The sequence below is a fragment of the Pelodiscus sinensis genome, chromosome 6 (assembly GCF_052426305.1).
Source record: "Pelodiscus sinensis isolate ZL-2025 chromosome 6, ASM5242630v1, whole genome shotgun sequence".
In the NCBI taxonomy this organism is placed as follows: Eukaryota; Metazoa; Chordata; order Testudines; family Trionychidae; genus Pelodiscus; species Pelodiscus sinensis.
Window position 1 is genome coordinate 47,025,360 of NC_143057.1, and position 24,750 is coordinate 47,050,109.

Sequence of the window (24,750 nt, forward strand, 5' to 3'; positions counted from 1 at the left end):
TAGGGCAGGATATCTGCCAGCCTGGCCACCCAGGAGCAGGTTTGCATGAAAATCAAGGTGGTCCAGTGAGACCCCCGACCCTGAGCCCTAAGCTTAGCACATAAGAATGGCCATACTGGGTCAGACCAAAGGTCCATCTACCCAGTAGCCTGCCTGCTGACAGCGGCCAACACTAGGTACCCTGGAGGGGATGGACCTGTTAGCTGTATCTCTTTGAACAGAATGGAGAAGGTCTTATGGACACTACTCCCGACAGTCACCTAGTGACTGAGCTCATCCGCTAGGGATGGTATGTCAGGTGTGTGACCCCCAACCGTATCTGATCACCGGAGAGTATCAGATCTTAGATTAATAGGGCGCGTGAAATAAAAACTTAAAACGGGGATTTTACTGAAAACCACAAGACTATATTGTTTAACGTAATATTTAACAAATATACCTCTAATGAACATGGAAGGGGGCAGTCCCTTCTTATACTACATGGACAAGGAAGGGAAGCCCCTCCAAGTCCCTATAACTACTTACAGAGTCTGCAGTGACAAAAAGGGCGATTGAGGTGGTGCTGGCGACCTACAACCCTCGGGCTTATTGAAAGCCTTCAGGGAGGAACTACCAGGTGTCCCTCGTCGGAAGATCCCGATGCTTAGCCACCTACGATCCCTTGGCTAATTGGAAGCCACAGGAGAGGGACAGCTAAGGAGATCCCTCAAAGTGCAGACGGAGAGCGATGACGGTCGGTTCGCCTTCTGCGAAGCTTCTAGTCCTCAACACCTCTTCTCCGCGCTTTGGAGCAGCAGGATCAGGCGACAGAAGCTAGACTCTATCCTAACCTACCCTAAGCTTAACCTAAAAATAAAACCTTATACTAAATCGCAATGAGCCCGACTAACAAGCACGAGGACGGCCGACATGCGGTGACCGACGCAACCTGCTGTAGAGACTCGACGACGAGAACTAATCTATCTAAAATACTAAGCTAACTAGCCTAATTACCTAACCTAAGTGAGTAGATCTGACCTTCCGTCAGATCTAACCCTGAAAATAGCTAAATTAACATTTAAAAGAGTGAAGCATGGCCTTGCGCCATCTTTCCTTAAAAGAATCTCTTTACAAGACCTCTTTCATAAACCTAGGACAAGAATGATAAACACCCTCTCTCTCTCTCTCTCTCTCTCTCTCTAATCTAGCCTAGAGCCTATCCCGACGGAACCCAGGAACCCGACGCGACCGCAACTGCTGCGCGGCAGAGGCTTAAATACTCAAGGTTCATACATATTCATAAGTGTTCTGCTCAAAGGTGATTGGCTCATAGGAAATGCTCTCCAGGCGTGGTTTAAAATGATTGGTTGACACATGGCTTATGAATATTCATGTTATATTCAAATTACAACAGGCAGGTGAGTTATTATTTTTAAACTCTAACAGCTATCTGCAGACTTAACAGATCTATATTTCTAAAATGGATGACCAGAGAAAATTCCATTATTTCAAAATGGAGTTTTGGAATCCATTTTGAGATGATGCAGTATTTTGCATATATTTAGATCTACATACATTTCAATGGGTAAATAACCTCATATAAATGACATCAGTCCTATAACATGTGCATAAACACTTTACAGATGTTCACAGGGTAATCTCACAGTAGATATTTTACATTGGAATTCAATCATTCAATCTCATTGTTCACATTTTACATGAATATATCAGTTCTGCCTTACAGACTGAAGACAATGACCAAGCCATTTGTCTTATGCCATCCATCTCCAGCCTTCCACAAACAGAGGCCAGGGACACCATTTCTACCCCCTGGCTAACACCACTCCATGGACCCAACCTCCATGAATTTATCTAACTTCTCTTTAAACTCTGTTATAGTTCTAGCCTTCACAGCCTCCTGCAGCAAGGAGTTCTACATGTTGACTATTTGCTTTGTGAAGAAGAACTTTCTGTTATTAGTTTGAAGCCTGCTACCCATTCATTTCATTTGGTGTCCTCTAGTCCTTCTATTATGGGAACTAATGAAGAACTTTTCTTTATGCACCCTCTCCATCCCACTCATGCTTTTATAGACCTCTATCATATCCCCCCTCAGTCTCCTCTTTTCTATGCTTAAAAGTCCCAGTCTCTTTAGCCTCTCTTCATATGGGACTTGTTCGAAACCCGTGATCATTTTAGTTGCCCTCCCCTCTCCCACCCTCTCTCTTCCCCTCTCCCACCTCCTTTTCCCAGTCTCCCCGAGTTTTGTTCAATAACGAGAGTTTCTATTTTTGACCACACTTGTCCTTTATTTTGTACCTCAGGAAGGGGGGCTAGGGACGGGTAAGTGGAAGGATGTGAGGTAGGAATGGGGTACAAGCCCCCGATGAGAAGGACTGGGGTGGCTCTGCGGGCTCCTCGGGGTGGAAACTCTCCTGCAGCCCCCCGATTGGCAGCCTGCGGCAAGTGCAGCCGGGCTGATGGCCGAGTGCTGTGATGTGCCAAATGTGGGCACTCAGGGCACTCCAAGCCAGGACTGCTTTGCAAGCGGGGAACCCCTGAGAACTGTCTGTCCGTGGTGGGGGTCAGGTCCCTTTAAGCACAGCCCTCGGGTAGCCTGAGACAGCAGCTCCATGCTCTAAGTCCTAATCCGATGCCCTGCCGGCACTGCTTCCGGCCATCCTTAACCTCGGTTCAGGGTCCACTCAATGTGGACATGCTAGTTTGAATTAGCAAAATGCTAATTCGAACTAGTTGTTAGGTCTAGATGTACTAGTTCGAATTAGCTTAGTTCGAATTAACTAATTCAAATTAAGTTAGTTCGAATTAGTGCTGTAGTGTAGACATACCGTAAGTTATTTTGAAATAACAATAATTATTTCAAAATAATGTTGCTGAGTAGATGTATCCCTATAGAAGTCAATTAAAAGGCTGTTCATGGATAGCAAGAATGGTGAAACAATCTGGCTTTATTTTGGTGATTGTTCAGCTTTTGTAGCAAAACAAACAAATATTGAGGGTGCAAATCAAACACTGTAAGGCTGGCTCCCTGCTATGTTAGGATGTGGTCTCTAGTTTACATAAATATACACTCTGCCTTTTTCAGAAGAAATGACAGTCTCGGCTACCTATCTGTATGTTAGGCCCCACAGCTCTAATTTCAATTTGTATGGACGACTCTGGCACATATCAATATATTGGATATACCAATCGCTGATGGCTCATATTTACCATAAATTCTTAGACAAAGATAAGAAATATGTAAATGCTTACTTCACCTACAAGTCCTTGATTATGCCCCTTTTCCACTTCTGATATAGATTTGCTTTTTGCTCACATCTTTGAACAGTTTCTGACACACATAGGAAGCTACTCGTTACTTATTTTTTTCTTCTTTACTAGAATTATACTCTCCTGAGTCTTAATTACAGAATCCTTAGACTGCTTCAGCCTTTGTCCATGGTAATGGAATTTAATACTTCCTCCCACTATACCATATTCATAAATTGCTTTTTTTTTTCAGTTTCCCAAATTAGTGGTTTAGAAATCAAATACCCTCATTCTACTGTGTTCTTTGAACCTTTCCTTTACACTAATGCAGAGAAAACACTGATTAGATTTTGACTCTATGGTATTAAATTAACTCTGCTTCCAATGAGATTATTAGATATCTGCATATAGCATTAATGTGAATTTTGAGAGGGGAGGATTATTTGTAGATGACTCACTTCCCTGGTACCTCCCCAGTTTGTTGATTTTCTCAACAACAAAAAATCATGTTCACTAGCTGAGTTATTTCATTAACTGCCAATAAACTTCTAGAAGTATATGGCAGGATGTCAAAGCAGAAAAATAAATGCATGAAAGCAGAATAACTAACATTAATAATATGTTAAAGTCATATTTTAAAATGACTAACTTATGGACTGGAGATTTGTGCTGGCAAATAAAGTAACACACAGTGTCTCTCCAGAGATTCTCAACTGTTCACCCGTTAAGCTTTTGTTAAACTGAGCTAAAATTCAGATTGCTATAAACTCATCTGATTTATTAACATCTCTCTCACAAATCAAGATGGCATATAGTGACAATGACACTAATGACAAAGACTTGCATGGTGATAACTGTTTTTCAAAAATACGGTTTATCTCTGTGGAAAGCAGAAACAGTCATAGAAACAGGGGGGTGGAACAATATAGAAATGACTGTGAACTACCATTACAGGAAATTGGTTTTGGAGGATAGCTTCACCTGACAAGAACAGATGACACCCGTTTAGTTCCCAGTGGAAAGTGATTCTCCCTCTAACAAGCCTGTATATTCTAAGGGAAATATTCCTTCCTATCCAACCAATGACTTAATTTATGCTTATGTCTGTTACTAAGTCTCCACAGATAAGCATTTAATTCAATTTAAAGGCAAAGTATTAATGGTGACCAATTAAGTGTCATAATTTTTCTTTGATCCTAATAACATGGATTTTGTCAATGACTCAGGGCATGGAGTCTGCCACATGTTAATCCTCTGACAAGTAAAGGCCCTTTTGTATATTTAACATAAAAAGGGCAGTCAGAGACAGGGTATATGTTCTTCTTCAGGAAACCAGAAGAAAAAAACTTATTAGCTTGTAGAGATGAATAATAATTAATGGGCATCGTGTATATATGTACCTTTAAAATACTTGCATTTCATTTAATTAGAACCTTTACTCTGAATCTCAATAATATTTGGTTTGGGAATCATTACAACATCCCTATAATGTTTTTATCCTTAAGTTGCTGATCTTGGGCACATACTGTAATTGTGGGGTAGTCATTTAACATTCAGAAGAATACGTTGTTTTATGGGGTATTTGCTACAAGAGCAGGTAAAAATCTATGTAGACAGAAATGTGACTTTTTAAGTGGACACCTCCTTTAAAAATTAGGACTAAAAAGGAAAAAATAGATTTGCGGATGGTGGTTAATTCTCTTTAAATTGTCTCAGAGGGGTAGCTGTATCAGTCTGTAACTTATCACCAGGGTTTCTGTTTCCGTTCCATCTAGTGTAGTGGCTGCCAGAGTTGCTGATATCTTTGACTCATCCCTGGAAAGGGACAGGGAGTCGTGCATCTTCTGTTTCTCCCTTAGTCCTAAAGGAAAGGGCACCTGTGCTGGATGGGAGAAGGAAACTTCATGTTGTTCTGTTTCTAGTCTCAGCCAGCCAAGAAATGAGGAGGAACAGACCTATTCCAGGAATCAGGGGTAAAGGGTACGAAGAGAAGATGCTGATCTTGAGTCCCTCAAGGAATCAGTATAGTAGGACCCATCAGGAGCTGTTTAAGCTGTTTCTCCAATTGTTTTGGAGAAGAGTTGAGGCAGAGTGAGTGGAGCACCCTAATAGCAGCAGCTGCATTCCAAGCAGCATTTTTTTTCTCAGCTAAAAGAGCTAGTAACTTGTTGTTTTAAATTAAAGCTTACCTACTACAGAAGTTGAGGTTGTTGGTCACTCCGGCCCAAATCAGCTTCCTTCTGGCTCCTTCTGGGGGATTCTGACAGGCTAATTATATAACTATGGATCAGACATTTTTCCCAAAGAAACAACAAACTTTGAACACCAAATATCTTGTTGGCCGCATCTTGACTCATTTTTAGAAGGGCCTTTAAAATTTTATATAAGGTCTTCAACTCCTCAGCTGTTTTGTGACATCCGGTCTCAGGCCAGGACCAGCAATCTCTAGAGAAAATAGGGAAAAGGCTAAAACAGTATGCTGATAAATCAGCTATCATTTGATTTACAAAATTAAAGTCTACTACCTGTTCAATTTCTCACTGATTTTCTCATTCTTACCTTCGTCATCACTCTCCCTGCACTCACAGAACTATAGACCCAAACTAACAAATTGAAAAGTAGACCATAACATTACTATAGAAAATGGTGTGAAATAATAATTTGACATTGGGAGTCACTCTATAGGGCTTACCTTCTACTTTTTCAGCTATTGACAATGAAGGTTTTAGAAGCCTTTTCAATTGATGTCACAGCTATTACCACATAGAGCCTCAGCTGGCATAAACTGGTATAACTCCATAGGATCTGACCCACTGTCAAATTCTCCTGCATAATATCTGTGATATTTATGTAACCATTGTTAAGTTAAAGAATGTCTTAAAGATGGTGAAATCTCTTTTACAACTTTGATTAGAGTTTTAGCCTGCTCACGACCATAGATGCACTTTTTAAATTCATGTTTCTTCCTTTTGATTTTTAATTTAATTATGTTGGTTGACGACCCAGCTGATCAGGAAACAACTGTTCCTGTCAATCTCTCTGAGGTATGACCCTCCATGGTGGATGCACAGTTTCATCCCTTAGCACAGGCCAAAAAAGGGAGGAGGCACAAACTCTACGGAAGATCCAGGACCCTAACTGAGGTCTGGATGAAGGCAAGTACATGACAAATGGAATAGCCAGGAATCTGAACACAGAGGGAACTGCTGGGCAGGGCCGCCTGGGGATGGGGGGAGGCAAGTGGGGCAGTTTGCCCCAGGTCCCAGGCCCTACAGGGGCCCCCATGAGAATGTCTGAAATCTGAGGTCTGAGACAGGGAGTGCCAGGAAGGGGCCCCCGAAACTGCTTTGCCCCAGGCCCCCTGAATCCTCTGTGCAGCCCTGCTGCTGGGAACCATATTCACAGCAGGTACAACAGGAGTCAGGGATCTAGAGCAGAGTAGATTCTGACAAATAAGCATCATAGCTGGGGGTAGGTCTGTGCTGAACCAGTGGGGAGAGTAGGCAGAGAGTCAGTGCAGAGGAGGCCAATAAGACATACCATGCTCCTGTTCACCGCTAGCAGAGAATGGAGATAAAGTATGAGGCACTAAGCCTGAGGGACCTTAGCCCTCTATTTGACTGCCCCATCAAAGGCCCAATTAGGAACTACTATTGTTTTCCCAGATTACTTTCAAGCTTCCACCTTTCGCCAGCTCTAGTAAAATGCAGTGAAATTATTTAGTCACATGCTTGAGTCATTAGGGGCTGGAGGTTGTGTCTATAGGACCTAGCATTTGTAGTACCTTTAGCAGTTGCCTCCAAGTGTTGGTCAACCTGCTGCACTACCTTAGATGTCTGGTGCATCTAGGCAATGAACACCAATAACAATTGCAGCTGTGAGAACACTATGATTCAATAAGAGGACACATTTTTAGAGCCCTTAAATGCCTCTAAATCTATTTATAAAATTTTGTCCTTTCAATGTTTTTCCCATAAAAAAGTCTCAATTTATGCACATTAGCAGCAACTGAATTCACAAAAGCACTGAAAAATTCTCCTTTAGAACGTGCAAATAATTGTGCTTTTAGGACAGCATATGAATAATTATTTTATGCTCTCTCACAAACAATATGTGTACAAACAATTGGGATTTGTTAAGGCATGCTGATATTATGATGTCCATATTAGAAATAGACAAATAATAAGCCAACAAAACAAACAAGGGCAGATAAAGGGATTATAAATTGATAGAATATCATATTCAAAACCAATATTTATTTTAAGCAATAATATTTGTGTGAGCAGATGAGATTAGCAATAGAGCTTCTGGAATCTTAAGAAATTATAATCAAGGAAAGTACACAGTTTTATAGTTTATCTTTGGGGGGAAGCAGTAGAGGAGACATCAAAGACTGAGGATTGGTGTAAACTACAGACTTAAGCTGACACAGTTATACAAATCAAACACGTGGTGTGGACAATGCTATATCAACAGAAGCCTTCCTGTCAACATAGCTACTGTCTTTTAGGGAGATGGAGTGCCTATGCCAATACGAGAAGTTCTCCCATTGGCATAGGTAGCACCTTCACTAACCACTACAGTGGCACAACTGAGCCACTGCAGCACTGTATGTGTAGACAAGCCATGAAAATTAAAATGCTACAAATCTCCTGTGACACTACATGCTATATGCATCATGGGGAGCATGATTATCATATGATTATGACATAATTATGATGCAGTCTGTACACGATGAGTCATGAGACGTCATTGGAAAAGTTATATTTTCAGAATTTGATTTTCCTATTAAAGTGCACATATCCTTTTTGTATCTGAAGTAATTAATACGTTCTATGTAGCTGTATTTCATATGTGCTTTCTTTGCATAATCGCTTCAGCTATCCTTTTAGGTGCAACAAAGAAGCAGCTGCACAATCAACAAAGGCAATTGACTATGAAAGCCTTCCTGAAAACATTTGAGCTGGCCTGTAATTAATGGACGCTATGAGTCAGCAAGGATATATAACCAGACCACATGATACTAAACTCCATTTTGGAGTACCATAATCTGAGATAGAAATGGAGTTTGCAACAAAGGGTTCCATCATACATTAAAGCTATATAAGGTGCATCTCTGGGTGGGAAACATCATCTAGTGGTCTCGCTCCTCACACAAGGATAGATGATTCCTGGAAACATCTGAGAAACAAAGATCGAATCAGGGGACGTGCTGGTGCCAGGCTAAGAGGAAACCTGGTAATCTGTGTATGGAAACCTGGTGGACTGCTTGTATCATCAGTCAAGGTGAAGAAATTTCTTATTCATCTCTCTCTAGTATATTAGGCTTCATTTGCAGTTTTGTTTATTTATTAGATAATCTGTTTTGATCTGTTTGCTCTCACAATCACTTAAGATCTATCATTCTGTAGTTAATAAACTTTTTTTTTTTTGGCTTTATCTAAACTAGTGTGCCTATGATGAAGTGTCTGAGGAAAAAATCTCAGCTTGGGCCACATTTTCACTTGCTGTGCCAGAGACCGATCTTCTGGTGTTCAGTTTATCGGGTCTAATTAAGAACTGCTAAATCAAATGCTGAGGATGGCTCTGGTCAGCACCAGTGCTCCTCAGAGTCATGAGGAGCAAGGGAAGCCAATGAGAGCGTTTGCTCCCATTAGCCTCTTCTGTGAAGATGGTGCTAAACTCGGCTTACAGTAAGCAGATTCCAGCTATGTATTTTACGTAGCTGAAGTCCTTAACCCAATCTTCCAGATCAAGTGTAGGCCTGGTCTTAGTTATCATAGGCTTGTGCATATTCTTCTCCATACTGAGGGAGGGGAAGATTGAGTAATAAATTCACAGTGATCAGGGTATTGACTAGGGTAAGACCATAGAGCTCTAGTGTCTTAGGCCAGGAAGCTGGAGTTTGGGTACATCTAGACTATAGGCTTTTGTCGACAGAAGTTTTGTCGACAGATACTGTCGACAAAACTTCTGTCAACAAAGAGCATCTACAATACATTCAGTTCTGTCGACAAAGCAAGCTGCTTTGTCGACATGGTAGTGTAGACGCAAAGGACAGTTTACATGCAATAACACCTTCTGTCGACAGAAACTCTGTCGACAGAAGGCGTTATGCCTCGTAAAATGAGGTTTACCAGCGTCGACAAAACTGCTGAGTTCTGTCAACATTATGTCGACAGAACTCAGCGGTAATGTAGACGCAGGTATAGTTTTGTCGACAAAAGTCCACTTTTGTCAACAAAACTCTGTAGTCTAGACACACCCTTTATTTGATTTGTAGTCTCTCTGTTGTTGTTTCATGCAATGATTGGCTAGAGCCTGCATGCAACTACAGCTGAGTGTGTCCCTGCCTGTGTGAATGCTTGTGAGAGGGTTGGACCAGGAACATGTCTTCAGCTTTCACAGCTGCACAAGGTAAGAGAAAACCCAAGCTAATGAGTCAGAGGGCTCAGTAATACCCCTGTTCCAGGTGGCACCCCAAGGGGAATCCCTCACAGCTATGTCGGTCAGACCCTTCTATTAATAAGGCCTTCATCCTACAACTCACAACATGTTATCAAATGCCTACCTTTGCATGGGACTCCATGTACTAGAGTAGAGCTCTGCCAACAACTAATAAATTGCAGAATTATGGCCCAAGTGTTGTGATTTTGTGGGAGCCATGCTCATGCTACAGGGAGCCTGCCAACAACCTATGACTAGATGCTTTCTTTGATTCCCTCTCCCTCTGCTTCCTGACAGTTTCCTCTGACTCCTATTCTCAGCTCAGAGAACTTGTTTTAAATCACCCCAACCACATGATTATATTGACTATTCCAGGGGATACAGTTTCAGTTATTTGTATTTAACTGAAGCCAACTCAGTAACTGGCTAATTTAACTCCAGATAGTCTACATATTCTCTAATGGTGTGTAAAGCCCCAGACCTGGAATTGAGCTCTGTGTGGACCTAATGCAGTATTGGCAATGTTCCAGCGCTCTCTAAAGCTGAACATCTGTAGTTCTAGAAGGCGTCTTTTTAGCACAATACGCAGAGAGATACTCTTTCTAGTAGGGTCAGTTACAATATTTATACAAACAGCATAAAGAGTCCTCCATCAGCAGTAAGTCCCTGGTTAACTGTACCTTTTCCATTTTGAATGGGGAAATCTGGAAAATCAGATTGTCTTATTTCTGCATTCTAAAAGGATTTAAAGTAATTCTAATATGGAATGAAACCTCACTGCAAAGAAACACACCAAAACAGAATTCAATTATCTGCTTAAGACCTAGTTTTAAATCTTTTTATCATTTATTTTAATTCCTACTCTGCCCTATAAAGCTTTGAAATAAGCCCATCAAAATAGCACATGAATAAAAGTAGGTGTTCAAGGCTCACAAAGCTCCTGATGCACTCCACATTTGGGAAAAAAACAAAGTCTGTTCTCACAGCTTCCATATCCCAGAAGTAATCAGAACAAATCAAATATCTGCATATTATTTTGGTTATTTGTTCATCTACTTTTCCAATTTAGAAGAATTTATTCCCTTGGAAGAACACAGGTATCTTTGTTTCTCAGTGTTACTTTCCATTATGGAGGATACAATGCTTAGGTCTTTTCAGCATTATCTTATAAATCTTAGTTTAACTTGCGTGACAAGGGGGTAGATTGTTTCTAAGCCAAATGCCAGAAATACCTTCATCTATTGCAAAATGGAGGTCAGAGCTGTCCCTTTTCATTGAAGCAGAGAAAGTTGTAGCTATTCACTGGTGAAGCAAGCTTTCTGGAAAAGAAAAAGAACCGGGAAACGTATTATAATAACTTGTTATCTGGACAATGTTAACAAGTCTAAGAATTACCTAATAGTTAGAAAACAATAAGAACTCTCCATCCCAGAATATTCATCCACTCTAAAGAAACACATGCAAACAGAAACTTAAAAATTATGAAATGTTTAGATTGACCTCCATCCAGTTTCAGGCCAATACCACAATCAATCTGTTGAAACATCATAGTAAAGGCAATGATATTTCCTGCCATGAATGGAAATGTTCAACTAATAAAAACAACGTATTCATAAATAATTTATTCACCTAACAAATTATTCACAATAAGTAATTAAGCAACTCTGCTCAGAAAAGAAGTTCCAATAGGCTTTGGATAAACATTCTCATTCTGGATGATTATCCCAGCAAAGCCTGAATTTTGTAATTTTAGGTTACCTCTTTGCTAAATAAGACTTTGAAGGGATGGATGTATTTCTCAGAGATGCAACTGAGCTTCAAAGTCTGAGTAACAGCTGTATATAAATTTCATAGAAACCCATCACCTGTGTTTGCAACTATTAATGACTTAAGTGTGTCCGTGTAAAAATAACAGCATACACATGGAGGCAAATTTTTAAAATATAACCCTGTGTGACAATAACAATAAGCCAGGATGTAACTACTCCCTTCCTAGATTATGTGCACAGTATCAGACTACAACCTTCAGGGCTTTAAAGCATAGCAATGTGACCACTCAAGCTAAAAGAAAAACCGGATTTCTCAAAACATGCACAAGAAGGGCTTGTACACATAAAGCAGTGCATGATATAGTTGGGCATCTGACAGGTTCAAAATTAATTGGCCAAGTGGTTAAATATTGGTCATATTTTAAAGTCTTATTTTTGTAGAACAATAAAAAAGAGCAGAGTAAGATTTCATGGTCTTCAAATGTTTACCTTCAAATACTTATGCCTAATGACAAAAAAAACCTTACCTGCTATTTTAATTCAGAAAAATGTGAAACAATGACATAAAGTTGTAAAAAATGAAATAATAGCACTTTAAATAAAATAAAATAAAAAACAAATACATAGCAACCTTAAAAGATATAAAGTCTTTTAAAAATACACCTATGTGATATAAGCCTGTTTTTTTTTAATCAGTGTCAACTGCTTCATTTATCTCATTTACATCATCATCACAATTAATTTGTATCTTCATAAACATCCAATCTATATCTGGGAAATTAAAGTCTCCTATCATCACACAATTTCCTATAATATTTATTTTGTTATAAACATTAACCAGGCATCTGTCCATGTCCACACTGGATTCTGGGGTTCTGTAGCATGCCCCAAGCACCATATTAGACTCTGTTTTAAACATTCCATTACTTCTAATTTATTTACTGTCATGCGTACTATTCCACGATGTTTTTGTTATCCCTATAATATCTGATTTTACTTCTTGCATCAATAGCTCTGGTGACTCCATTCAGTTACCTAGGCTCTTTCCATTGGTAGACTAACATCTTAGTTTTTTTCTCCTTGGTTTCATTCAGATTCCTCATCTGATTAGCTATAGTCATTCTATTGCCAGTATTATCTATAAGACTCTTGGTATTGGCATATCTTTCTTAATATTAATTCTCCTACCCACTGTAGCCAGACAGACCCCCCCCCCATCTCATCCATCTTATTTGCCTCTCTGAGGTTCCTGAAGCTTACAGGACAGAGAAGGAGCAATAAAATCAGCATAGTCTATGCTGGCTCATCTGATCCTGAGAAGCTGAAAACATAGATATGAGGAGAGAACGATTAAGGCAATAAGCTGGCCTCGAGGCTGCAAGAGGTGCTCGGCTGGCACCCATGTTGATACGAACAAACAGCCGTCCCTGGGAGAGGAATCCCCCACTGAGAAAATAATCTCTAGTACTTCCAATTTAATCCTCTCAACTCTCTCTTACAAGTGTAAATGAAGTTCACAACTCCCTTGTAAGAACTGGTCTCACAAAAGGCAGACCAGCACTATTTGGCATCACAGATAAGAAAGAGAAATACGTGACCCCATGGGTATAAAGATGGGTACAGCAGCACACTCACTTTTGAGTGTCATTCTACCCTCTACCTGCTGGTCGGGTTAGGTGTTTGACCTCCCGAGGTTCTATGGGGATGCCCACCTCGTATTTTCGTCTTTCCTAGGAATTGAGGGACCGGCCCTGGCCTGACACGCTGGAGTCGAGAGGCACAGAAGGGGGTAAAAATTGTACCTGGATGTGGTCCTCTGTCTTAAGTGTACACAGACTAAGAGCTCTTTAAAGGTTAAGCTGTTACTTGGTACTATTATTTCTGTTTTTCCTATCTTTATCTTCTTTGTAACCATTTTTAAGATCTATATTTTGCTAGCAGTTAAGAAATAGAACAATAGCCATTGCAACCATATGATTTATAAGCTTCCTCAATAAACCTGTAACTGTTTAAGCTATAACCTGACTCCTTCAGTTGCTGTAATAGAACCAGGCACAATTTAAAAGAACTTCAGCCGGTCTTAAGGGACAGACATAGGGAGAGCTTGGGCATTTGGATTTGTGTCACTCCAAGGTGGCAGATCCGTTGGGGCACTTCTCAGCCTCCCCCAGGCTGCCCGCTGCGAAGAAATCACAGATTCTAGCAGCTAAAATCTGAAGTGTAATAAGCTCTCCCTGCAAACTTATTGGGGCACTCGTCAACCTCCTCCAGGTTGCCCGCTGCAAGGGACCCTGGTCTAAGCAGTTGAAGTCTCGGGTATATAGCGCACACACACACACACACACACACACACACACACACACACACACACACACACACCACTCACTGCCCTGACTGTCGGCTGACACCCACAAATGTTCCTTTCTCCACCGCTGTATTCTCTTTTTCTTGCTTTCCTCCCAGACAACAGGAGAAGCAGGTATAGAGATTATATGAGCATCTCTAACCATCTGCACAGTGGTTTAAAGTAAACATAAAGAAGTACTTCTTCACACAACAGAGGCAACCTGTGGAACTCATTGCCTAGGGATGTTGTAAAAGACAAAATTATAACTAGGTTGAAAAACTGATAAGTTTATGGACCTTCAGTCCAACAGTGACTATTAACCAAGATGGTCAGAGATACTACCCATGTTTTGTGTCCCCCAAAACCTCTGCCTGCCAGAAGCTGGGACCAGATAACAGGCAATAGTTCACTTGATAAATTGCTCTGCTGTTTTTGATCTCTCTGAAACCTCAAGTACAGTCAGAAGACAAAATATTGGGCTAGATCAGTTTTTCTCAAAGGCTACATCTATACTACTTCCTTCTTGTGCAAAAGCCTATGCAAATGCAGCACAGATTAGCATATTGACAGACTTCATTTGCATAATTAATTAGAGGCCATTTTTGTGCAAGGGACTTTTGCACAAAAAAGGAGCCATGTAGATGGCTCCTTTTTGCACAAAACCCCCCTCTTGCGCAAGAGCCATTCTTCCTCATTTTTTCAGGAAGAATGGCTCTTGTGCAAGGGAAGGTTTTACACAAAAAGGAGCTGTCTATACAGCTCCTTTTTGCGCAAAGGCCTCTTGCGCAAAAAGGGCCCCTAATTAATTATGCAAATGAAGCACTGCAATATGCTAATCTGTGCTTCATTTGCATAGGCTTTTGTGCAAGAAGGAAGCAGTATAGACATAGCCAAAGTGTTCTATGGGCTTGTTTTGGGAAAGCTGCTAAGCAGGCCCATGCTGCTTTGTTTACCTAATGAGTCTGTAGCCATTGAGCCTTACAGCTCCCATTGTCTCCGGTTCACTGTTTCCAACCAAGGGGAGCTGCTGGAAGCCATGACCTGGGCCACATTAACTCTGAAGCCAGATTTATACTACAAAGAAGAAAAGAAAGCACATGGTGAAAATTCCACATCCCCGAGGAACTTAGTTATACCAATCTAACCCCTAGCGCAGAAGGTTCTACATTGCTAGGAGAGATTCTCTCTCAATAACATAGCTAACGTGATGGATTAATTTCACTGATAGGATATGCTTGTGTAGACTTGACCTGAGTAAAGGGAGTTTGAGTTTCCTGTTTTCACTGATCCTGAAGAAAAAGGAAATATGTGCCTTATTTTGCATTAAATAAGAGAGGAAGAAGATCTGATTTGATCCTGAGAGCTTGACTATGGGAGTCTATTTTAAATTAGACTGGGTTAAATTTCCCTCTGAAATTTTTAAATAGGATATAATTTTTCACATACGTAATTACAAATTACCTTCTTGATGAACAAACCATTTTTCATTCCCTCACACTGCTTGTAAACTGGCTACAGCAATGCCATTTAACAGAAGTTTGCATTTGCATGAATATTCAAAAATACAAAAAAATGAAAACAAAACACATTATTTTTAAACTAAAATATAAAACTTAAAAAATGGCAGGTGCACAGAAAAAGATAACAGTTCAAATAAGTATAGAGCCAATGGGTGATACTATATTCTTCCTTTTTCATTGGGGCTATGTCTAAACTGCAAGCCTCTTTCAAAAGCGGCTTTCTTGAAAGATACTTTCGAGAAAGCCTCTTTAGATAAAGAGCATCTAGACTACAACCAGTACTTTTGAAAAAGCAAGCCACTTTTTCGAAAGAGAGCACCCAAGCAGTCTGGATGCTCTCTTTCGAAAAAGGACAGCGTGCATTGCATAGTGCCTTTTTTCAAAAGAGCACTTTTGAAAAAAAGACATTCTTCCTCTTAAAATGAGGTTTTCTGCCGTCGAAAAAACGGCCACGTTTCTTTTGATTTATTTTTGAAAGAATGTGGAAGCAGTCTAGACGCAGGAGAAGTTTTTTTTGAAAAAAGGCTACTTTTTTAGAAAAAACCCTATAGTCTAGACACACCCTGGTTGTTTAGTTAAAAGTCTAGTAAAAAAAAAAGGAAAAAGAAAACTTTAAAGAAGTCAAGCAAGGGCAAATAAGTTCCAAATATACCTCATTAACTCCCCAGATCTAAGTGTTATATCAGCCTAATAACATTACATTGTACAAGACATATATGGAAAAACCCACAAATCAAGGTGTCATTGTCAGCCTCCTTTTCATACTCTACCAAATGATTCTCCATTTTAATCTTCCTTGACAATCAACCGGCAGAGTTGTTATCTATCTTATTATTAGGAATGGGCAAACTTGTCTTGCCTAATTTTGAACCCACTCAAACATCCTGGGTTGAAAACGCAAACCAACAGTCTGGTGTATTAGATAATAATGAGGCCTACGTTCAGCGAACGGAATAAGATTCCCTTTTTCACACTCTAAGAGTACTTTCTAACTAAATAAATTGGCTTTTGACAGTGACTCCAGACACAAAAATGAGCTCTGCTATGGAAAAAGAAAAGCAACCCTATTTTTAAGTTATCAGTTAGGTATCAATTGTGGTCTGGAATAAAATTTGAGAATGAGAGATCTCTAAGTTGAAATGTATTGAATAAAAGGAGGCTGGTCAGCAATATCATTAACCTATACATTCTAGGTAGTGGAATGTGCACCTCCACACCCTCATTCATATACATGGTAATAAGACTGCAACGCAAGTTGAATTGAAGATGAATCCTGGTGGCTTGACGCAGCTGGATATAAAGGTGTCTACACATCGAGCAAAGGGAAAGGTCTCAGCTAACAGAGTGCTATGGACATATAGAAGAAGTGAAAAGCCTTTGATTAGAGTGTAAATACTGGGGTCATTTATGTTCTCAGCCCAATCACTTTACACTGCTCTAGCCAGCTAAAGCTTAAACTAAGAAAACAAAACAAAACAAAACAAAAAACAAAACAAAAAAGTGGCATCTGCCAGGACACAGAAAATCTCAGGTGACAGGATATTGGATGCAGTAAGACTAGAACCTGCAGCTGTTTATTTAAGAACACCCCACTAATATTCCCTCTTTCTTGCATTATCCAGGTCCCTGTCAGATGGCAGAGAAGACTCAGATCTGCACTGAGGCATTGGCATGCAAAGGGCTCCCCTGACTCCCAAGTGCAGTAGTACTGGGGATTTCAGTGTCTCTGTGATGACACATTGGAATATCAAGGGCTCCCTGTGATTCAATTGCCTCAAGGTGCTGGGGGACAAAGAAGCTAGCTTCTCTCTTCTGAGATGCTAGTACTTCAAATACTCCACATAGCACTGCTGCCTTGGTACAGGGAGCAGAGGCAGGAGCTTCAGAGGAGCTCTTTAAGTGCAGAAGCCCTGGCACACAAGCACTGGACACCCTTGCTTCCTGCACAATACCAGTCCTCAAGCACCCAAATCCCCCTACTTCTACATTTCCAAATTACTTCCCCAACAATGCTACTTCTCCTTTTCCACAGTCGGTTCACTTGCTGCTTCTGTATATGGAGTGGGCAGCTGTGTGGAGGTAGTATGGAGAGGAGTAGAAATGTAAGGGGATCTCTAAGGATGAGTGGGGTGTGCACAAATACATATAAGGAGGAAGCTGACAAAGCAAGGCCGAGGAGAAGGTGGGAAAGAAATGAGGCTTTAAATGTGAGGAGCCTGCGAGCAAAGAAGAAAGGGGATCTACTCTCATCTAACACCTTTGCAGGAATTGGGAGGGGGGGTCAGGGCTTTACAGGGGAACATGAGTGAGTAGGGCAACTGTATCAAAGTCCATGAGGGAAGTATAGATGTGGATCTGGTGAGAGACATAAATGAATAACTTTCACATCTGGAAGAAACATCTAATCTGACATCCTATATAATAAAGGCCAAAAAAACACATTAAAAAAAGTGTGCATAAAGTCCATAATCTCTGTACGAGTTATAGCTCATCTTTGAGTGATGGAGGCTTTGTCACATTCTTAAGTATGTTGTTCCAATGGTTAATTAACCTCACTGTTAAAAATTTTCACCTTATTTCTATTCGGAATTATCTAGCATTAACTTCCACCCTTTGGGTCTCATTATGCATTTTTTCTATTGCTAAAAAAGCTATCAACTATCACAAATTTCTTCCCCTTGTAGGTACTTGTAGACAATGACCAAGTTGCCTCTTAACCTTCACGTGGATAAAATAAATAGACTGAGCTTTTTAAATCTTTCACTATAAGTCATGTTTTTCAAATCATTTTCTGAACCTTTTCCAATTTTTCAATGTGCTTTTCAAAGTGTGGAGACGAGAACAATATACAACATTCCAGTCACCGTCTCACTAATGTTGTATATATAGCTAATACCTCTTCCCTGCTTCCCTTTTCTGTCTATAACTTTGCCCTTTAGGCCATGGCACCAAACTGGGAACTCATGTCCAATTGATTATTTACTGTGACTTCTATTTTTTTCCCCGTTCCACTGCATTCCAGGTTGCAGTCACCTTTTTTTTACTACATTCTTTCTTCCTAGATACCTTGTAAGTAAGTGTATTAAACTCATGTTAGTCACATAAAACCACTCTACCATGCAATCTGGATTGGTCTATATGATTGGCCTGTCCCCAACATGATTTACCCCTGCATCAATTTTTGGTGTCATCTTCAAATTTTGGCAGCAATTATTTGGATTTTTCCTCCTCACTGAGAAAATTTTGAGCCACATATGGCCAAGAAAAATATATAGTATACATTCTCAGAGCCCTGTATGAATACTCCCATTAACCGGTGATGCTGTTTGTAATTAAATTTTGCGATCTCTCAATTAATCATTTCTATTCCATATACACTATTTTCCATTTACACTGATTTTCTACAGAATGGCATGTGGGACTAAGTCCAAAGCTTTATAGAAGGCTAAGGTATATTATATTATATTGATACAGGTAAATGTATCATCAAAAACAATATCTGGTTTGTCTGACAAGATGTATTTTCTATAAAGCCATACTGACATGATATTTAAATTTTATCCTAATTGCATACTATATCAGCCTTTGAATGAGTTTGCTTGAGACTAATGTCAGGCTAATTGGCCTATCATTTCCTTCATCACCCCAGTTATCCTTTTAAAACACTGATTTAATATTAAAACTCTTTTCCTAGTTCTGTGGACATGGAAGCTCTACAGACATTTATAACAGTTCATGCAAACAACTATTGGTGTTGATGCACATTTAAAAAATCCCATAGAAAAAAAGCTTCAAAATGTGAATCAAGATGGCTAGACTGCACATCCCACCAACACATAGTGCAAACATCAGAGAGTAAACAGTTCAGTCAGACATTACCCCATCTATATCCTGCTCTCAATTTCACCTTCTCAGTCTCAACTGCCTCCCTTTCTCGCCCCCTACAGCCCACATAGTTCCACTCCCATGGTAATCAAGAAGAAGCTTTAACTTTATTTTGTATATATTTATGTGTTCTGTTAGAGTTAGTGTAGATTTCAATATGTAGATTTTTACTGATCAGTAAGTGGTATATGGTGTCAGATTGAAAGGATTGGCTTTTAGATGTCACTCTGTAATGTGAAGGAAAAGTTATGGGAATGGGTGATCTGTATTGCTAGTGGCAATTCTAAATGAGTAGTACAGGTTGAACCTCTCCAGTCCTGGACTCTCACAGATGTTGCTGGACCAGAGACTCCCAAACCAGAGAGCCATGGCGTCTAGTGGTCTGGCAGATGGGAGCAAGAGGGCCAGTGGTTGGGAAGGAGCTGGGAGCCCGTAACGGGGGCCTAGCTTAGGGCAGGGAGCCTGGCAGCGGGACGAGATGTACAGATAGTTCGGAATGGTTTGCTAGTCCGAACTATCTAGCCCGTGCTGCATGTAGCCGCGCGGCACGGGGTTCGAACAAGCCGGCATTTAAAAATGGCGCCGGCCGGCTTATGCAAATAAAGCCCGGGAAATTCAAATCCCGGGCTTCATTTGCACGTTCGGTATGCATACATTACCCCGCTAGTTCGCACTAGCGGGGTAGTGTAGACATACCCTATATTACTCTGCTTAACTCCAAAGAGTATGGCTTTCTCCTAGCACAGTAGGAGCCATTACTTACACACCGCCCCCAAATGCATAGAGCTTGTCTATACAAAACTTAGCATGCAGCAAGTTGTACTCAAACTTGCTATACACAAACTGGCCACATAGACCCTGTTACAATGCAGTAAAAGTGCCATAGTACACTCTGACATATTGCTATGCAGACAAGCCAATTGAAACTTCTAACATTAAGATGGAGGATTCTCTGTAAACACACAATGCTGACTGGGCCAGTCATCTACTATATATTTGATAGAGTGTTTCTGTCTGTGAGTGAACAAGTCTGTCTGTCTGTTCAAGAACTCCTCCTAAATGGTAAGAGTTAGGACTACCAGATTCAGTATGTATCTTCCTCTTATCAAGCCTGGTAAGTGTTTGGCTGTGCCAGGAAAATGGGACAAGCCTAGAATGGGATTGCTTCTCATAAAACCATACAGAAAAAAACACAGAATTACCAGGCAGCTGAAAGGGGCCGGCTGGTAATATCCCACCCCATCTGGGATTGCCCTAGACCCAAGCCTCCCATCCCCCCAGGTGTCCCTTAGGGAGAGCAGGAGGGGATCTGTAACTCCCCTTACCCCCAATCATACAGGAACATTACTGGCTTCATCAAGGACTAAGGGAGAAGTGCACAGATTGCTCCCTTCCTCTTCTGCTTGGTGAGTGCAAAGAGCAGATGAACCTGGATGTGCCCCAGTTGGGAGACATGCACCTCTCCCTCAGCCATGCCTGCTGGAGCTGCTGTGGCCATGGAGAGGCACGTCTCACCTGCCCAAACTGCCGCGGTGAAAAAGGGCTGGAATAGTCCTCTCTCTCTAGCGTAGCCTGCATACTGAACCCTTCATCCCCATTCCAGAGCAATGACAAATAAAGAAAAACAAAAATTGAGTGAAAGACTCAAGTAACACTGAGTAAATCTTCTAGTTGTTTAATACAGGAAAAACTCTACAAGTTAGGGTCAGGAGACATTATGTAATGAGGAATGACATCATGTGGCAGTGAATCCCCTCCTCACACAGTTGTATGCCAACTCTCCCATAAACATTATGCACCAAAAATTAAAAGAACAATATTAAGGCTGCATAGTCTAGTAAAAGCTAAAGTAGGAATTACCAGAGTTAAGATTGCCATGCAATATGCTAGCAACTGAAAAGAGACTTCAAACGGTATACAAAATCAGTCTAAAAAAGTATATATATACATTTTGATACCAGAGTCACTTTGGCCAATACAGCTGAAGTATCCTGGAAGGAGCAGCAGCAGCAGCAGCAGCAGCAGCAGCAGCAGCAGCAGGAAACCTGCTTTCGATATAACCATGTTTAGACAGTGGGTTTTTTTTCGAAACAGGTTATTTCAAAATAGCGGAAATAGGAAAATTCAAATCCGCGCTTCATTTGCAATTTCGCTCAGCTGCATTTGCATTCCTCTCTCAAAAGAGGAATGCAATGTAGACATAACATCTAATCTAATGTTGAAAAATTCCTGTCCACATCCCCACCCAGGAGAAAACTTTTTTCGATGGATAAGCAAAATATCATCTGATCTTTCTTCATCAACATCACTATAAAGTAAAGAGTTAGCAAATCGATTTTTGTTCCTAAGTTGGTAAACTTTCATTACAGATTTGCAGGATAGATTCTACCCAAACTTGAGTAAACGGTATTTTCCTCCTCTCCACTATATTATCGGCAATTTAGATTCAACTCCTTACTGCTGTGCATTTTGAGTGCATTGTCTTTGCAATATTCAAAGATGTAAAAGGTGTTTGCTTTTGTTTGTGTACAGTGCTTGGATTTGCAGTGCAAGAAAATGAAGCACAAACACCTACACATCAATGATTTTGGCATTTGTATGCTTCAGATTTAGCTTTTCAATAAATGTAAAAGAATACTCCAATTGTTCTGTGAATGGATATTTGCATGTTACACCCCTTTAATTCTATGCAAAGCTATGCACAGCGGCAATGTGGCTGGCAAAACTGATAAGCAGCCTTGAACATGGGAAATGATCCTTTATTTTCCTGTTAAAACTCAAATCAAAATAAAATTTATATTTTGTATCTCATCCTCCAGTGCCTGATAAAATTGTGATGCTCATGTTTTACTTATCCAAGAACATGGCAGGTGCATATTAGCTGTGCCCAAGCACCTATACTCTTGTATTCTCTGCTGAGCTTGCAATATAATTATCAATTATTCAAAATGAATGGTTTTGGAGGCTCATTCTAAAAAGGGATATAGTCTCTTTCAGGATTTCATTGTAGCATGAAAAATGGAGGTTAGGTTCAGAAAGGAGAAAAACAGCCTTCATGGAGGCACCGTAAGTTTTAGGCTCAACATCTGAGAAGGAGACAAATGTGGGGACAGGGACTAGCCATGCTCAACTAGATGCTCCCCTGGGGATAATTATTAGGTGTAGAGTCTAGAGAGGATTTAAAAAAAGTTGTAAGGAATTGGGAGGGTCCTTTTTTTTTTTTTTTTTTTTTCCCTTGTGTAGGTTATGAGGGGTCCATAGGTTATGGGAGAAGCTAGTCTCTTTCTGTGAAGTTGCAGTGCAGAAAAACAAATATTACAGAGACACACGTAGGATTACAACAATGGTAAAAGCTTTATTAGCAATTCTATGACATGACATAGAATGAATAGAGCAGCATGCTGATGTGAGCAGATATCCCTTCCTTGCCTTAGCCATCTGGACCATCATAACATGGCACCTGGTTTGTCAGGGGAAGACTAGAACTCTGATTACAGCTTTATCCATAATTCATATGAGGACTGTAGGTGAAATCAGGGCTCCAATGGAGGTCAATGAAAGTTGTGTCATCTTTGGAAAGAAAATGTATTTCTCCCGAATTCAGCAAAGTAGATTGCAACCTATCCAATGCTCTGGACTTTTAAAATCCAAAGTGGGACAAAAATCCAAGCCAGAAAGTTCTGCTTTACAATCTTTTTGTTGCAATTTTTTGTTGCTAGTCCTCCATCTAGGAACCTGAGCTTTTTAAATTTGTTTCTTTTTCACCCTTTTTTCACTGGCTTGAAATGTTCAGACTCTGATTCTCCTTTAATATTCTCATCAAGCTTTTTCTTGACATACTCATCAGACATTTTGTGCAGTTTGTAAACATTCTTCCGAACTGAAATTAGTACCTGTACTGATGTCATATACCTCTACTGATGTCATCTACCTCTTTTTTCACTGGCTTGAAATGTTCAGACTCTGATTCTCCTTTAATATTCTCATCAAGCTTTTTCTTGACATGCTCATCAGACATTTTGTGCAGTTTGTAAACATTCTTCCGATCTGAAATTAGTACCTGTACTGATGTCATCTTCTGTACTGTGCATCCGGAAATTTAATTGATACTCCTCTCTATTGTTGCTATTCCTGATGCAACAAGAAAATTCTTGAGCTGGTTAATTCTTTTTAGCCGGGTTAGTTTATCAGCAAATCTGGAAAAGATTATAAGAAACATTAGTTTTCTTTCTCTAATTACAACTTCTGTTCCTTTAAAAATTCTCTTTCTGTTCCTTTTCCTGCTGCACCTTTATCTTGTTTCCAGCTTGTTTCTTCTGTCTCATTTTTCCTGTGGAGATGATTCCCACCCTTGTTTTTGCTGTGGGAACTATTTTCTTCCTGCAGCTGCTCCCACAGCCAGTTTCTCAATAAAGCCCTCTTTTGAAAGATTATTTTTTCTGCCACCCCAGTTTTTTTCTGACTCTTCCTTTAGATAAAGCTTTGAAAAAAGCTGTGAGGGAAAGAAAAGCTGCAATTGTTTGCTCTCTTTTTTATTATTTTATTTTCTTACTTTCTATTTCACATTAGTCCTCAGCCTGTTGTGGAGGCTGATCCAGGGAAGAAATCAAATCTATTCCTGAATGAAGAAGAGTTTCACTCATTTTGTTTTCTCTCCTCTTTCTCTCTCTGGCTATGTCTAGACTGTAGGCTTCTTGCTCAAGAAGATTTTTTTCTGGAAGAGATCTTCTGCAAAAACTTTTTGCGCAAGAGAGAGTCCACACTGCAAAAGCACATCCAAAAAGTAATGCACTTTGGCACAAGAGAGCATCCAGACTGCCTGGATGCTCTCTCACAAGTAAGCAGTGATTGCTATGGACAAAATGGCCATCAGGGCACCTGTGCTTTTTCCTCTTCCCTCTTCTTGTGCAAAAAACTCCTCTTCCCATCCGCACATGCCTTTTTGCGCAAGATCTCTTGCCCAAAAAGGAGTTCTTCCTTGTAGAATGAGGATTACCAATTGAGCAAAATCCCCTCTTGTCTTTTGATTTTACTTGCACAAAAATGCCCTTGAGACGTGAACGCTCCACGAGTTTTTACAGAAAAACTATTGTTTTTCCGCAAAAACTCTTTAGTGTAGACATAGCCGCTCGTTCTCTCTCTCTCTCTCGGTGGGATTCTGCCACTTTTGACACCTTGTTCTGTGACACAGGCAGGAACCAGGCACACAGAGAGACAAGTATTGCAAGATGTGTAAATGCTTCATTATAAATGATCCTGAAGTGATATAAAGGAGTCAGCACTAATTCTGTGTGTAACAAGAAGTACAATATTAACTCTTAAGCTGTCTTCCAGCATATCTACCACTTCATTGATAGGAAGGGAAAAAACCCCAAGAGTCAAAACTTGCAGAGTTTCTACTTTCCAGTACAGATTGGTTGCTATAGGGGACCATGGAGTCAGTAATAATACTTTTCATGAATACAGTATTTTTCCTTTGAAGAGCTCAAAGTGCCTGTCAAACATTAGTGAAGCTAAGAATTCTGTGGAACAG

The 24,750-nt window shown here is 40.2% G+C and overlaps 1 long non-coding RNA gene across 1 annotated transcript in view; it reads right to left on the reverse strand.

The window, feature by feature from the left end:
* Positions 1-386: 386 nt before the first annotated feature.
* Positions 387-24,750, reverse strand: part of LOC102450798 (uncharacterized) — a 38,287-nt gene continuing 13,923 nt past the window's right edge. The window contains exons 2-3 of the long non-coding RNA XR_332500.5: positions 10,929-11,015; positions 387-5,694 (exon numbers count right to left, since the gene is read on the reverse strand). This is a non-coding gene — a long non-coding RNA (uncharacterized LOC102450798). The remainder of the gene's footprint in view (positions 5,695-10,928; positions 11,016-24,750) is intronic.